The 6901-nt window shown below is 46.3% G+C and overlaps 1 pseudogene; it reads right to left on the bottom strand.

Annotated features, from left to right (window-relative positions):
• Positions 1 to 28: 28 nt before the first annotated feature.
• LOC102827224 overlaps positions 29 to 6901 on the bottom strand; it is an 11926-nt pseudogene continuing 5053 nt past the window's right edge.

Raw genomic sequence — 6901 nt, 5'->3', positions numbered from 1 at the left:
TGAGAAACACTGTGTGGGCTTGATGGAACTAGAAGGGCAGCTTAACCGAGCATCCTCTCCGCAAGGGATGAGTGTCTCGGGGCAGCGCTTGAGGGTTGCTCAGGATTTCCTGGATCTTGTCCTGGCAAATCTTGTTGGCCTCTAAGCCGGCTTCAAACTCTAGGCGTTTCTCTTCCTTCTTAGCTTCTCGGGCTTGCTGCTGGGAGGCTATTTGCATCTGCAGTTGCCTCCTATACTCTGGGCTAAACCACAGCGCCTTGCAAAACTCTCTTTGTCTTCATGGTTAAGTTCTCTAAGACCGTCATTTCTGTGTTCCTGCTCCATAGCACGCTCTTCCTGCTCTTTGGCTTTTCGTTGCAACTTTTCTTGAACTTGCAGTTTTCTTGTACACATGACCTCATTCACAAGTTGTTTCCTTGCTTCCTTTTCAAGTTTCAGCTCCCTGTCCTTCTCAGCCAACTTCTTCTGTTTCTCTTCCTCTATTATCCTGTCCAGTTCTTTCTCCTGAGCTCTCTCTTCCTCATGTTGCTGTGCCACATACTCATTATATATCTTCTGTTCTCTTAGCATATCTTCCTTCTTTGGCTTCTTTTTATCTGTCTCTTCCTGTAAGTCTTGAAGGGCCTTTTGCACAAGCTTCCTGTTCAAGTCCTGCTCTTCTTTGTATTCCTGCTGAATATGACGCATCTTCTCGTGGAGGGCTTTTTGCAGAAAGGTCCTCATTTCCAGCTTTGTCTTCTGTTTTTTCAGCTTCTCTGCTTCGTTCTCAAGTTTCACCTGTGCCCTATCATTTTCCTAAGGGAGGAGGATCAGCCAGAGTGCTCCTTGGAGGCCAGGATGGCTAAACTTCGTCTCTCATACTTTGGACATATTTTCCGGAGGGAACAGTCGCTGGAGAAGGACGTCATGCTGGGTAAGGTGGAGGGTCAGAGAAAAAAGGAAGACCCCTAACGAGATGGATTGGCCAGGAGGCATCATTGATGGACCCAAGTGTGGCAGCGGTAGTGAGGTCGGCCCAGGATCGGACATTGTTTCGTTCTGCTGTGCATGGGGCGCTATGAGTCGGTTCTGACTCGATGACACCTGACAACAACAACAACAACACCATCAATGCTCATGGAAGCAGAAGTCAAGATGGTGGATAAATCTTTTGCAAAAGACCAATTTAAAGTGTTAAAAACAAAAAAACAACAACAACAAAGATGTCAGTTTGAGGACTAAGGTGTGCTTGACCCAATGCATGTATTTTCAATCTCCTCATGGGTGCGGGAATGTTGGACAATGAATAAGAATGGATGCATTTGAAGCAAACAGTCTATGTTGGGAGAAGTCCAGACAGAACACTCCTAGGTGGACACTTCGTCTCATGTAATTTGGACATGGTGTCATGAGGAATCATTCCCTGGAGAAGGACATCATACTTGGTAACATGGAGGACCAGTGAAAAAGAGGAAGACCCCCAACAAGATGGATTGACGTCATGGCAGCAAGATGCAAACACAGCAGTTGTAAGGTGTTCTGTTGTGCATAGGGTAGCTATGGGTCAGAACTGATTCAATGGGACCTAACAGCAACATTTTTGGAAAATCTGTGAGGACATGCCCAAGCAAGTTCCCCAGTTCTTCATGTAAGGCTGAGTGCAAAACCGCCCTTCCCTGGGCTCATCTGGGATTTGTAATCTACTTTTAAACACACTCTTCCTGCAGCCAAACTGGTCTTCCCTAGGTTTGCCCTGGACTGTCTAAGCATAGCCACATTGCAGGTATAATGGTCAGAAAGAACTTCCGTGGTGTCAAGACTCCTAGTGAAGTTGAAGTTGGGTTCCCACTATAGACTGATGTCTCTCACCAACCAAGTACCTTAGACTTTAAGCTCTAAGACACCATGATGGTGGAAGCAGGCTAGAGGATCCAGTTTTCGAAGCTGGCTCAGCATCAGACTTGTTGGTGTGGAGATTCGAGTATGACACCGAGGAATAGAAAGAGACCTCCAGGGCAGGATGAGGAGAGAGCAGGGACAGGCAAAGACAGTAGGTCAACACTGGTGTGAATTTCTCCAGGCAGAGGGAAAACATTCCAAGGCAAAAGAGATTGGGGTGTGGGGCAAAAGACAAGCAAAAGGCTGGGGCTGGAGTGCTGTGGGGGCAGATAAGGAGGGGGTCTTACAAGGAAGGCTGCAGTGGGTGGGTGGGACAGCTTCATTCAGATGGAGCCTTGAATTTTACTGTCCCAATGGAAAATGTTTACTTGTGCTTTATTGGCTGCAAAGGCGTTTGACTGTGTGGATCATGGCAAACTATGGATAACATTGTAAAGAGTAAGTATTGAAGAACACCTAATTGTGCTCATTAGGAACCTGTACATAGACCAAGAGACAGTCATTAAAACAGAATCAGGAACATTGAATGGTTTAAAATCAGGAAAGGTGTGCACCAAGGTTGTGTTTGTTCACCATACTTACTCAATCTGTATGTTGAGTAAATAGTTCAAGAAACTGGATTATATTAAGAAGAACATGACATCAGGATTGGAAGAAGACTTATTAACAACCTGCGATATGCAGATGATGTGACCTTGCTTGCTGGAAGTTCAGAGGACTTAAAATACTTACTGATAAAGATCAAGGACCACAGCCTTTAGTATGGGTTGTACCTCAATGCAAAGAATACAAGAATCATCACAACTAGTCCAATAAATAACATCATGATAAACGGAGAAAAGGTCCGCAGCCGACACTCATGGAAGCAGAAAATTTGCTGCACAAGACCTCTTTAAAGCATTCAAGAGCAAAGACAATCAGTGTGAGGACTAAGGTGTGCCTGACCAAGCCATGGTATTTTCAATAGCCTTGTGTGCATTTGAAAATTGGACAATCAGGAAGACAGTCAAAGAATTGATGCATTTGAGTTGTGGTGTTGGAGGAGAATATTAAAAGTACCATGGAGTGCCAGAAGAACAAATAAACCTGTGTTGAAGAAGCACAGCCAGAATGCTCCTTAGAAGCCAGGATGTCGAGACTTTGTCTCTCACACTTCGGACATGCTTTCTTGGGAGATCAGATCCAAAGGACGTCATACTTGGTAAAGTGGAGGGTCAGTGAAAAAAAGGAAGCTCCTCAATAGGGACTGGTCCAGTTGCAGCAGCAGTGGGCTCAAGTGTAACAGGAGTTGTGAGGATGATGCAAGACTGGGCAGTGAGTGTTTTGTTGTGTTGTGCACAGGGTCTCTACGAGCAGGAACTGACTCGAAGACCCCTGCCAGCAGTAATAACAATGGACAACCTCACCAGTGTCTTTCTGGGGACATGCCTTGAGATCTGTTTGTTTTCTCAAAGGTCTTGGAGGGGGCTGTATCGATGAGGGGGGTACGTGTGACCCCCTTAGAAGTGCATGGGAGACGCATGTTAGAGCTGACCTTCTAAAGCACTTGGTTTGTGAAAGGCTTCCATCTCCATTGGTAACCCTAACTCCATTGGAGTCTGGACATAACTTCAGACGCCATGTGAGTTCTTCCTGCTACTTTTCCAATGCTTGCTAGTCACCTGACTTCAACAATGTGGCCACACTTACACAAGTCGGGGGCAAGCCCAGGGAGGAACAGTTTGCCCTCAGGAGGAGTGTGGATGAATGTATGCAGAAAGGTGCTCACACGATCGGCTAGGAAATTTACCTCATTGATGCTATTAGGTGCTGTTGAGTCCGCTCTGACTCACAGCAACCCTGTATAGGATTTCTGAGAAGCAGCTGGTGGGTTTGAACTGCCGATCTTTTGGTTCACAGTTCAGTGCTGATCCTACAGCGCCACAGCAGGAGTGCAGGGAACGAACCGTGAGCATGTCGTTAATGCTTTACACTCCTGTAACCTTTAACTCTGCACTTGTGTAGGAATGCCAATGATGGACCTTCCCCTGCTTCTGTGGTCCAGCCTAGGACAGTGATGGATGGGCCTGCCACCAGTCATGATCTTGGGATGATTTCCTTTGTCCTCTGTTGTATCAAAAGAACACCATGACTGTGACTCGGAGCATTTCATCAACCTATGTGCTGGGTGTGTGCTGACAGTCTTCCTCATCTGGAAGCCGCTTTGTCCCCTTTAAGGCTTAATTAAAGGGCCTCTGCAGACCATGCATGAGGCCGGGGTCTTTTTCCTGAGCAATGATGGGAGAGGAAGAGATTGAGGGGACAGGTGGCTTGTGAGACGTTTAGAGGAGGGTGCACAGGGCTTGCTGTGTGCTGTTGTGGGGCTTCAGGTGCCTGGTTAGGCACGCAGGCTCAGTGATGACAGTTGGGGAACCAGTGGGGTAGCCAGATTCCTCACTGCCTGGGGACCTATGTCACTGCCCATTCCCAGTAGCTCCAGTGCCCAGGTCAGCTGGCCCACTGGAGTTCAAGCACCATCCTTTCCCTCATGGTCATCGTCCTGGAGCTTGACCTGGGAGTCATCATGTCCTAACTAATGACACTGCACTGTGGGAGGGGACACTGAGTCTCAGGAGGGGACACTGAGTCTCAGGAGGGGACACTGGGTCTCTGGAGGGGATGCTGGGTGAGGGTACACAGGGTCTCAGGATGGGACACTAAGTCTCAGGAGGGGACACTGAGTCTCAGTAGGAGACTGTCAGAGTTGAGGGGATACAGGGTCTCAGGAGGGGACACTAGGTCTCAGGAGGGGACACTGGGTCTCTGGAGGGGACACTGGGTCTCTGGAGGGGACATGGAGTCTCAGGAGGGGACTGTTGGAGGTGCAATATGCTGCACGCTGGCTGACAGATGGCTTCTTAAAGTATAAGCACTCACATTCCAAGTGAGGTTGCATTAGGGGAGCCACACATTGGGGGCGGGGGAAGAATAACATCCATTGGCCTACAAGGAAGCCCAGTTAATACACTATTATTCAAATTTATGTACCAACCACTAAAGCCAGTGAGGATGAAATTGAAGCATTCTACTGGTAGTGTAGTGGTTACAAATCGGGCTGCAAACCTTAAGGTCAGCAGTTCAAAACTACCAGCTGCTCCGTGGGAGAAAGATGAGGTTTTCTTATCTCGTAAAGATTTCCAGCCTCGGAAACCCTGTACAGGGTCGCTATGGGTCAGAACTGACTCGACGGCACCTAACAACAACAACAACACCCAACTTCTTCAGTCTGAAATTGATCAGCCATGAAATCAAGATGAATGATAATTACTGGTAATTGGAATGCAAATGTTAGAAACAAAGAGGAAGGATCACTAGTTGGAAAATACAGCCTTAATGATAGCCATGATGCTCAAGATCACAGGATTGAATTTTGCAAGACCAATGACTTCATTGCAAATACCTTTTTAAAACAACATAAAAGATGACTATATTCAGGTGTTGGGGAGTGGGAGGAGGTGGAAGAACAAGATAGATAGGGGACACTGAGACAAGTTTTCATGGGCTAAGTGGGGTAGAGGTAAATGGTGATGCATGCTCAACCTTGGAACAACAGGACTCTGTGATGCAGGGAATACCGCATAGTCAAGAGGGGTAATAATACCAAGATGCTTGACTGTCTTATGAATATTGGTTTCCCTTGCCTACTATTGTAAAATAGAGTGGGATAGAAAGGAATGTCAGGAAAAAATGATTACAGAAAGCTTGTAAGCCCGTCTTCAGCCTATAACTGATTGGGAATACCTAAAAAGAGTTCAGTGAAATAGGCCCACTTGGTGAGTGGAAGAGGGGGAAAGGCAGAAATGAAGAAATGGGCTGAGTTCAACCACAGTCCATTGATTCCCATTAACCTGGAGATGAGAGACTGAAGAGGAAGGGCTGGTTGGTTCAATGTGTGGTGAGACCTGGAGACACCTAAGCCCAGTGACAAGGACATAGCCACAGAGGGCTAGAGCTGAGAGTAAAACAACCAGCTGATTTGAAGTGAGGGGAGATGCACAAGAACACCCAAACTTGCAGATAGTACCCATTTGACCTAACCTCAATGGCTTGATAATCAGCACTTGACATGTTGTTGTTGTTGTTGTTAGGTGCCATCAAGTCGGTGCTGACTCATAGAGACCTTATGCACAGCAGAACAAAACACTGCCCAATCCTGGGCCAACCTCACTACTGTTGCCACGCTTGAGTCCATCGATGCTGCCACTTGGCCAATCCATCTCATTGGGGGGTCTTCCTCTTTTTCTCTGACCCTTCACCTTACCAAACATGATATTCTTATTCAGCGACTGGTCCCTCCTGACAATATGTCCAAAGTATGAGAGATAAAGTTTGGCCATCTTAGCCTCCAAGGAACACTCTAAATAATAATAATTTTTGATAAAGGAAACAAGTTAAATTGTTACAATTTGATGAACTTGACCTATACTCATGGATGTAGTAGCTCAAAATACCAACAGAGAGGGAAGGAATCTTCATATAAAGTATCAATGCATACCCTCTGCACACAGGGTGGATAGGGATGGCAACTTAGACATTGGCTACCTAAAATGAGGAGGTAATAAAGGCATGAAGTGACTGGCTTATAAGTTTTCAAGAGCGAGTATAGTTTAAGAGTATGTGGGGAAAGACAGAGTCCCCACAGAATAGTTTTCATCTTGTCTAGATGGTTTGGTAAAAAGAGATGGGGATACGATTGTTATGATTCAATAGTAAGTAATTGTTATCATGACTAATTGCTACTGTCACAATTGTAAAGGTAGAAGTCTTGTAACAAAAATGGGGGAGTAGTTAATCTCACAGTCAAGAAACAGAGGACCGTAGGACCATCAAGGGAGAAGAGCAAGCGGAATGTGGAACCCTATCCAGAGAAGCAGCAACACCAGAGATGGAGGCAAGGATGGGAACATGGAGAAAGGGAACAGCTGAGGACTCTAGACTCATGGAAAGAGAGGGACTGAGAGCTGGTGGCCAGGAGTCAGACTTG

Source organism: Chrysochloris asiatica, unplaced genomic scaffold (genome assembly GCF_000296735.1).
Source record: "Chrysochloris asiatica unplaced genomic scaffold, ChrAsi1.0 scaffold00025, whole genome shotgun sequence".
Taxonomy (NCBI): Eukaryota; Metazoa; Chordata; class Mammalia; order Afrosoricida; family Chrysochloridae; genus Chrysochloris; species Chrysochloris asiatica.
The sequence above is the reverse complement of the archived record's forward strand: the minus strand, read 5'-3'. Positions and strand labels throughout refer to the sequence as shown.